At 42.3% G+C, this 9,453-nt stretch overlaps 1 long non-coding RNA gene across 1 annotated transcript; it reads left to right on the forward strand.

Annotated features, from left to right (window-relative positions):
* The first annotated feature begins 1,614 nt into the window (after nucleotides 1-1,614).
* On the forward strand, nucleotides 1,615-6,409 carry LOC115584559 (uncharacterized). The gene is made up of 2 exons (XR_003984560.1): nucleotides 1,615-4,278; nucleotides 5,553-6,409. It is a non-coding gene; the product is annotated as an uncharacterized LOC115584559 (long non-coding RNA).
* Nucleotides 6,410-9,453: the final 3,044 nt, after the last annotated feature.

Below are 9,453 nucleotides of genomic sequence, written 5' to 3' on the forward strand. Positions count from 1 at the left end.
TGATAATTTGAAACAGGAACGGTGTTTTACAGAACTTTTCGTGTTCAGTTTCATTTGGCATTTAATTATCTGGTTACTCACCCTGTAGATGCTCGAGGGTCATTCTGTGTCAACTCAACCAGAGTTTGGCAGCTTTAGATTTTAGATTTTGACTTTAGCTTTTGATAGTATATCATTTTAAAGACGTGAAGTCGGTCCCCTGGTGCTGTGCTGTTTGTGGTTATGTGGTTCTTTAGCCACTAAGGAGAGGTGCAATTGAATGCAAGAGGATAATAAATCACTCAATAGAACTCTGAATAATTTGTCCCCCTCACTTGTGAAATGATGGCTACGCCCCTGGCTGGAGCTGCTGAAGAATACCGAGTGGCTTATATTGTGGATGTTCCTTTTTCAAGGTTGCCTTTTCAGGTAAAACTAGGAATTATCCAAAAAGGTCGACTATCACCTGACTTGCCAGGATTGGTGCAAGCGAGCAAGAGCTACCAGCGGCATTTTCAAGCTAGCAGCTACAGTCGCTATCAGTGGCTAACGGGTAGCCAATGCACCAACACGCTGTGACGTTACTGCTGGGACTGTTTGCTTTTAAATCCAGACAAGGGGCCCTGGTCCAGCACCGGATTTAACAATTTAAAGCCCCTACAGAGTTTTTAACTGGATATGCAAAAGTCTCTGGTTTCTGCTGATGTGTCTCTGTTACCTACAACAGCAAATGAGCCCATCATTGTGAAGATACGCTTTTTCTAAGTAGTCTAATTCTATACCTCTGAAAGGCCTTGGTCGGGTCGGACCACTGACGAAACGATTTACGGCAGTCAGACCGGAACTGACGACACTCAGCATATCTGTTTTGTTGCTACGCTAGCCAGTGCTAACCGAGCTAAAACTTTTGTCATGGCTGATAATGAGACAATGAAAAGAAAAATAATTCAAACCGAAGACCAACGAAAGGCCGAGAGGGCATCCGATCGAGCTAGGGCTAAACACGGATAAACATTGGCGATTCCTTCGAGAGATGGAGGGAGTTGCGGGGCTTGAAGGGATTCAAGTCGGATCCAGAATTTGCCCGATTCCTCCTAGACAGGTATGTAAATTTTATTTCATTTATGAAATGTATTGCGGGACGTAGTTTACAGCAATACATGAATTTATACAATTTATAATTTTATACAACAAAGCTGGCTAACATTACCACTAGATTAGCTCTTGATACTACACTTGTAAAAACGACAACAAACGTCTTAGATCACGCTCGTCAGCGTCAGTCCGGACAGACGGTCACCATCTCCGTCAGCCGGGGGACGGACGCTCGTCACCGTCACGCGCGGAGTATAGCGGTGCTGACCTAGCGGTATAGCGGCGTAGCGCGCTGTTCCACCGTCTGGGGAGAACCCTGCTTAGGCGGGAGGCAAAAACGCTTGGGCGCCGCGCCTAAGCCGTATAATGGCAGGGAAAACCCTGATTATATTACATAGAAATACAAATAGACACATTACCTCATCCATATGCACGCTGTAGATAGCTGCTAAAAAAAAAGAAGTTTTTAAAGCAAGTTCCTTCTTCCCGACGTTTCCAAAACAAATCTACACGCGCCGGCCAGACAAACGTCTTCACGACAGTGGGCGCTAGGGCTCATGGGAAATGCGGTCTTCATTCCGTCAAAACACCACCGCTTTCGTCCACCGGGGCCGCCAAAATCAACACTAAATGAAAAGTCTGTACAGGGGCTTTAAGTTACTTAACCAAAGCAGCAATATAGCATCAGTCCACCCCCGGACACCTGCGTGCCGCTGTCTCTGTGAAAACATTTGGAGACATGTATCGACCTGCAGTTGAGTGAGCAACAGCGGAGAGAGACCATTGCACACAACGAGAAGGTGAGTAGGGGCAGAAATATGTGTCACTAGAAACTGAATTTGAATCATTTATATGTGAATCTGAATTGCTCAAATTGAATCACTGCATTGAAATGAATCTGAATAGCATAATTTGATAGGCGCTGAATTACAATGAAATTGAAACATAAAACAATTTAAATTCAATAGGCTACTCAGGGTTTCTGAACAGTCCAGCTTTTAAATGCCCTGTCCTGCTGCAGGCGCAGCCTTAAGCTGAAGGATAAGTTTAATTTTTTTTTGTACATTGTGTCGAAGCGACGTAGATGTAAGTAGCAAAGGGAAAGCAGCTATCGGCAGACATGCTAGCACTGACATGCATCGAGCTAACAATCGGAGTGCAGCAGGTGCCTCTTCCCTTAGTTAATTTTTTCACGAACGTTCATCACCTCAGGATGACAAAATCGCTGCTGCAGAACTTACTAAAGTTTATCATGCTGTTAAACACCACCAGTCATGCAGGAGTGTAGACTGTGGAACAAAAGTGGACCGAGAGATCTACAATGACTCCGCAATAGCAAAAGGAGTGACCTGTGGTAAACCAAAAGCTAAAGCTTTGTGTGAAAATGTCTTGGCGCCTTACTCTGTCCAGACACATGTTGACTACATTAAAGAAAATGATCTGCACTACTCAGTGGCAACAGATGCATCAAACAAAGGTACGACCAAGTGTTTCCCTATTGTACTGCGATATTTCCAATTTGAAGAGGGCATACAACATGCGCTGTTGGATTTTTACAGTGACAGTGATGAATCATTGGAAGCTATAACAAATCAGCTGCTGGATAAACTAAAATGCCAGGCCGAGATTTGGGAAAGATGTCGGCATATGCAGCAGACAATGCCAGTGTTAACTACGGAAAACACAACAGTGTTTATCAGAAACTGAAGCTGGCTCAAAAGGATTTGCTTGCTGCAAACTGTTTAGCCCATATCCTACACAATGATATCCTACACAATGCCACAAGATATGCTGCAGGCAGCTTGGATGTTGACGTTGAGAATGTGGTGCTGAAAGTATACAGCCATTTAAGCATCTCTGCTAGCAGAACGGCACAGCGGAAGGAGTTCTGCGGGTTTGTTGAAGTTGAGGAATGCAATCTGCTGTGGCACGTTGTCACAAGATGGTTAAGTCTGCTGCCATCTCTGGACAGAATCTTGAAGTACTGGACAGCCCTGACCAGCTACTTCCAGAGTCTGGGTGAAGAGGAATGCCCCAAGGTTTTGTGGAAATTCTTCAGAGAGGAAGGGACTGAAGTTGCCGAGGTTGATTTTCTTTTTCTCAGTCACGTTCTTTAAGTGTTTTCCGACTGCATTGAATCACTTGAAGCCAAGTCATTCAGCATCACTTCCTTTTTGGTAATGACTGAACTGAAAGGAAAACTGGAGAGAAAGCCAAGGAGGTTATCCTTAAGGATAACTTCTTTGGCTTTGCTGTGAACAACAAACTGAAGCAGCTGACTCCTCATCAGGCTGGGAAGTGTGGCTGATTTCCTTGCATTCTATAAAAGAGCCAAGAAATATGTGAGTGAAAGATATGACTTCTTTGAGAACAGCTTTCATAGTAAAGTGTCAAAACTTAGCCTGACCAGTACTGTGTCTTTTGAAGAATACTCTGATGCTGTCCAGGCCTGCAATCTGAAAGACGTTGATCTAGATGAACTCTATGAGGAATATGGCGTGGTGTTAGCTGCACTCAGTTCTCCAGAAATGGAAGGTTTCCACAGTGAGGAGCGGTATCTGAAACTATTTTCCAGAGCAGATGTCCCACCTGAGAATCCGAGGAAGGTCAGTGCCTACATCTTCTCCATCCCATGTAGCAATGCACATACAGAGTGTGTATTTTCAATGATGACCACAGCCTGGAGAAATGAGAGAAATCGACTGGAAGTGGACAGTGTCAAAGCAGAGCTGCAGATTTGCATCATTTCACAGACAAGGGCACAGAGATATACAAGAAATTCCTTGCGAACAAGAAACACTTGGAAGCAGCCAGGAAAGGGCTGACATATCACAAATAGACTGTGTGTCAGTCCCAAGAGGCCAGACCTCCCTTCTACCATCAGATTCTCTACTAGCCTCTGCCCAGCCTGTGACCAGCTGCCTGAACTCCAGGCGAGAATGTCGTACAACTCTGTCCTGTTCATGTTAATTAGCAATATGGATAAGGAAAGGCTATGTGTTTCATCATGTCAACTTGTTTCAGTGTGATTTCTCTTGTGTTTCGTTGCCACAGGTCCACCATGCTGAGGCCTTATGTGGCCTGCCTCAACCAGCCTCTGTCCAGCTTCTGACTTGCCTCTGACCAGCCTCTGTGAAGCAACCTTGAGGACTCACAGTCACATATGAACTCAGATATGTAAAACCTATACATCTGAAACAGAAGGTGTTGTATTTTTTACCCTTTATCTGTCCGGATAAACACAGAGAGAACAGTTTCTGTATGATGTTTATTAGACCTATGTAATCTGAATTGGAAGGGCACGTTGTCATTAGCTGTATCTTGTATATTTATTATTAGCTATGTGGTATGTGTATGCATCTTTATGTAATCTGGTGGACAAACATATTAAAATTTAAAACCGGATCATACCAAACAAATATCTGCTTGCGTGTCCCCGTGGATGCAAAGTGTCCTCCTTTTTGATGTAAAGGAAATGGCCACCCTAATTGGTGATTTCAAAATGTTTTTTTAAACTACAGTTTAAACGTGGGGCGGCCCGGTTGGAAACATCAATGTAATAGTTTGAAAGCTGTAGCATTTGTGTTGAAGAGCAGTCTTCACAATTTGAAGCACTGGCAGTGTTTTAGCTGCAGTGTGCAGGCTAACGGCTAACAGTAAGCTAGCGAAGTGAGCGAGCGAGAGTGAGGGAACGGCGTGTTGCATTCAGTGTCAGGGTCAGGGCGAACAGAGGTGTGCTGATGATCGGACAGAGCTGGATGAGCAGTATAAACTGAATGTAGTTGGAATGTTACATGTATGTTATGAGCCACATTTTGCGATAAAAATAAGTTATGCAGTCCTTCGGGCAAAGCAGAGTTCCTGAATTTTGTGTAGATACATTTTGCTGATTGTAGTGACATGATGATGAGCTGCAGTTTATTCAAAGGAGCAGTAATGGTGTCTCAGAGCTTTTCAACCAGTTAAGACAAAAACTTTGATATAATTTATTTTATTTTGTTGTTAAAATGTGTTGAATAAATTACTTTTTTATGACAACACTTAACATAGTCATATTTTCAAATCTCTAGACTTTCTGTCCTCAGCTTGGTCCAATCAAGCCACCCCACTGTAACTTTAGTTATAAAAACATTTCATTTCTTTAAAAACATTACCTGATGCTTGCAATACACTGGTGGAAACCCTGAGTATATACAGTTGAATCTTCAGTGAGGATCAAATATAGTTTCGGAGCAAATTGATTCAATTTCATGATATTACATTCAGTTTCAAGTTCATTGAATTCAGCTTCAAACTAATACATTCAATTTCAAATTATGCTATTCAGATTCAGTTGAAGATTTCAATGCAAGTATTCAAGTTAAACAATACAAATTCAAATTATGTGATTCAAATTCAGTTTTTCAATGCATTTATTTAAGTTAAGCAATTCAAATTCAGTTTCTACTAACACATATCTCTGCCCATTGGTGAGACAGAATAGGGCGATTCTGAAACAGCTCGTCGACACTGTGGGAAGCAGGAACTACTGTTCAGAGGACATGACGAGAGCAGAGATTTGGAATTAGGGGAATTATTTGGAGTTGCTGGACAGCCCAGACCCAGAACAGCAGCAGCACAGCCCAGACCCAAAGCAGCAGCACAGCCCAGACCCAGAACAGCCCAGAAATGTAAAGCTTGCATTAGCAATGTCATTCATTTTAGATCGTTATTACATTGTTATGGACAGTTGAAATTAGATTGTTATGGACAGTTGAAATGTACATGATATGTTTTTGAAGTTATCTGGTTAATTCAAATACAGCACTGCTGAGAGTAGCAGCAGCACAGCAAAGCCCAGACCCACAGCAGCACAGCCCAGACCCACAGCATACACAGAACTGAATTTGTAAGAAGTATACTGTAAACCTACAATTTGCTAGTTTCATAGCCATTAAGGCCAGTGAAAAATGGCTGAGCATAACTTACAAAGAGCTTGTGCTTTTTCCCATTTCACCTCAGGAGGCGTTTGTTTTATACTTTTGGCAGAAATATTACATCTACATTGAAATTCAATTGTGTCTAAGCTCAAACAAACACAAAAAACATTGGATTAGCATTAGATCCATCTTTAGTTGTTGAACAGTAGCTAATTATTTATCTACACATTTTGCTTTCTTTCCAGCTAAACACATATATGAAGTAAGTGAATGTGTGATTTGCTTGTTTCATTTAGTTTTTTTTTTAAATAAGTGATGTCATCAAAGCCAGCTTTGAATTACTGTTTTTCCAGAATCACCATTGTGTGTTGTGAAGCCAGTTAGGGCAAATAAACCTTTAATATGCTGAACATCAACATTATTTTAGGGCCCTATGATTTCCGCAATCACGGAATCGCGGACGGAATCGCGGAATTGGCCAAATAAAACGGAATCTATTGTTTAACGCAGAATTTGACATAATTTCACTGAAATGCTGTTTTCCTGTGGAAGAGGAATGTATGTCTGGGGAAAACTTTAGGGGGGAGCAAAACTGGGTGGCACAACAAGCCTCCTCTCCCGGTCAAAACAATTGTAAGCATGGCGAAGCGGCTGCCCACGGCTCCGTCTTCGTTGGCGAAAAAACTCAGAAACTTAAGATTTACCCCTCAATACAGAGCCGAGCAGTTCCCAAACGACTTGTATGTGTCAGGTGAATGTTTTTTTTTGCAAAGAAGCAGACCTCAGAAATCATAATTAAAAGGTGTAATGCGTGAGAGTTGGCCACCTGTCCGATTCATGTTATCGGCATATCACCAGAGTGACTGTTAACTGCTGGTAACAGTAGCTGCTGTTAGCAAGCTAGCCCCGTTAGCCACAGCCCTCTTAGCTGACTCTGCCTGGGCTGGGAGCTCAGAGGACAGGGGGAGGGTTGGTGTTTTCACTGCTAGCTGGTTAGTATGCTAACTTGACATAACGTCACAAGTACAATTTCTCATTTTGTTGTTCATCTTTACGGAGCCCCATACATGACCTGGTCAAAAAAATATTTAATTGTGGCCACAATATAGCTATAGCGTGCGCATGAAATACTACTTCGTGGCCACAAAATACTAAATTGTGGCCATAAAATACTAATTTGTCGCCACGAAATACTAAATTGTGGGTACAATTTAGTATTTTGTGGCCACGAACTAAGGATAACGTGCGCACAAAATACTAATTCGTGGCCACGAAGTAGGTATAATGTGCGCACGAAATACTAATTAATGATTAATATAATTCCTGGACAACAGGGTAAGCAAATCGAGCGCACCTTCTCTAGAAACCACAATAGCCTACGTAATAGATAGATAGAGCTGGTGGACCAGTGATTGGAAGGTCGCTGGTTCGAATCCCGGCTCCCTGGGGTGGAACTGAGCTACATGTCAAAGTATCCTTGAGCCAGATACTGAACCCCAAAATTGCTCCTGATGTGCAGTTGGCACCCTGTGGGGCAGCCTCTGCCATCAGTAAGGTCCTACGATGAGCTGGCGACTCATCCAGGGTGTACCCTGGCCTTCGGCCATCGAGTAACTGTATATATATATATATATATATATATATATATATATATATATATATATATATATATATATATATATATATATATATATATATATATATATATATATATATATATATATATATATATATATATATATATATATATATATATAATATATGAACAGTAGCTGCAGTATACAGTGCAAAATGGTTGACAGTGCAAATGAAACAGTGCAAATAGAGGTAGAAATTGTCCTCCCTGCCTTTACTTAGAGCTGGCAAGGAGGACAAAAGAGTTTTTGAGTCAGTCCAGCTCCACCAACAGAAAAGACACTTAAGGTGAGTGTCTTTTCTTATTCTGTTCTAGTCAATATCTTTTTATCCCGCATTTAGGCGGTGCATTAAGTAGGCCTATAATATAGTGAACTTTTAATCGTCTGTGATTTTATTGAAGGACAAATGTCCAGAGAACGCTACAGACACCTTCAGTAGTTCAGTCAGAGCAACAACAACCTGCAAATCAATACAAACTAGATTCTGATCACTGATAGGCTACAGGTTCCCTTGGCAACACGATACATACAGTGAGCGCTACTGTAACTGCACGGCTGCGTTCAGTGGCATCATTAAACGCTGCGGCTCATATAGCCTCTGTTTTTCCTCAGCTGAGAGTCTGACACACAAGATGCTACTTTCAAAGGAGATGATCAGTGAAAGGCACACTGCATGAAAAGTGGGATTTTTGTCAGTATGCGGCACTGTAGATTGACGTGGAATTTCAGGTTTGCGGCAATTTGCAGGCAACACTGAAAACTGACGTAATTGTCGGAAATTGACGTGGGCCTTGCTTGGCAGTTGTCCCCCCATGACCCCCCTCCCCCTGATTCTAGGGGAGGCTTTAACATGTTAATGAAAATGCTGTGAGCTATACAAATGTAAATCAGGGTAGCAGGGGGAGTTTTACCCCAGGTGACCTTGTTGTAAAAGGTGTTAACTTCATTTTAAGAAAATCTCTGGTATAAATAGATGAGGCTCAGTATAGCCTAATTATAAACCCTTATATTTGAGCTTGAATGGGTTTATTTAATGAAAGTATGCTAGATTAATTACTGTGTATGTCATTAGCAATGGCCAATGTTATGTAAAAAAGATTATTTATTCTTTTCTCTCTCTCTCTCTTGGGAACAAGTTAAAGATAAAACACCTGTTGTTAAGAAGTTAAAATTTGCATGAAATATTCTGAGATAACCAAGATATTAAAATGTATAAAAGTATTTCTATAATTTCTTGGGTTCTGAATGTTTTAAAAACAATTGAAAAGTAATTCTTATTGCGTGTGAGAGTTCATGACCTTTAAGAGTTTTTACACTTCCGGGTAGACCGGAGCGTCAGTGACGAGGAAGAAGGAGCAGAGAGTCAATGGCGTCGAGCAGCTGACAGTGGACTGTGTGTGTGTCGCCAGTGTCGTGTTTCATCACTAACAGATTGTGAACTGTTGATGGACGACGTGCTGTGAGTTGGACTCTCCATCGCAGTCGAAGTGTTTGTGTTTTAATGGACACGAAGCAAGTTCGGCTAAGCTAGCTAGCAGGAGCTAAGCTAGCTAGCAGGAGCTAGGCTAGCGGCCCGGCCATTGTCGAGAGGACGTCTGCGCGGACGGGAGGAGCTTTGCCGTGTAGCCACGAAGAATGTCGCCGACGGACGGAGCTTCGCTGCCGCAGAGGGACACGGTATGGCGGGTGGATAGTGCCAATGCAAGGATTACCAGGAGAAGGAGAAGGAGCAACCTCCCCTTCCGTCACCGCCTGACCGTGTGGATTTTTGAATGGGACAGCAGATGAGACACCGGCGGCGACTTCGCGGCGAGTGCATTGAA

Source organism: Sparus aurata, chromosome 7 (genome assembly GCF_900880675.1).
Source record: "Sparus aurata chromosome 7, fSpaAur1.1, whole genome shotgun sequence".
NCBI classification, from domain to species: domain Eukaryota; kingdom Metazoa; phylum Chordata; class Actinopteri; order Spariformes; family Sparidae; genus Sparus; species Sparus aurata.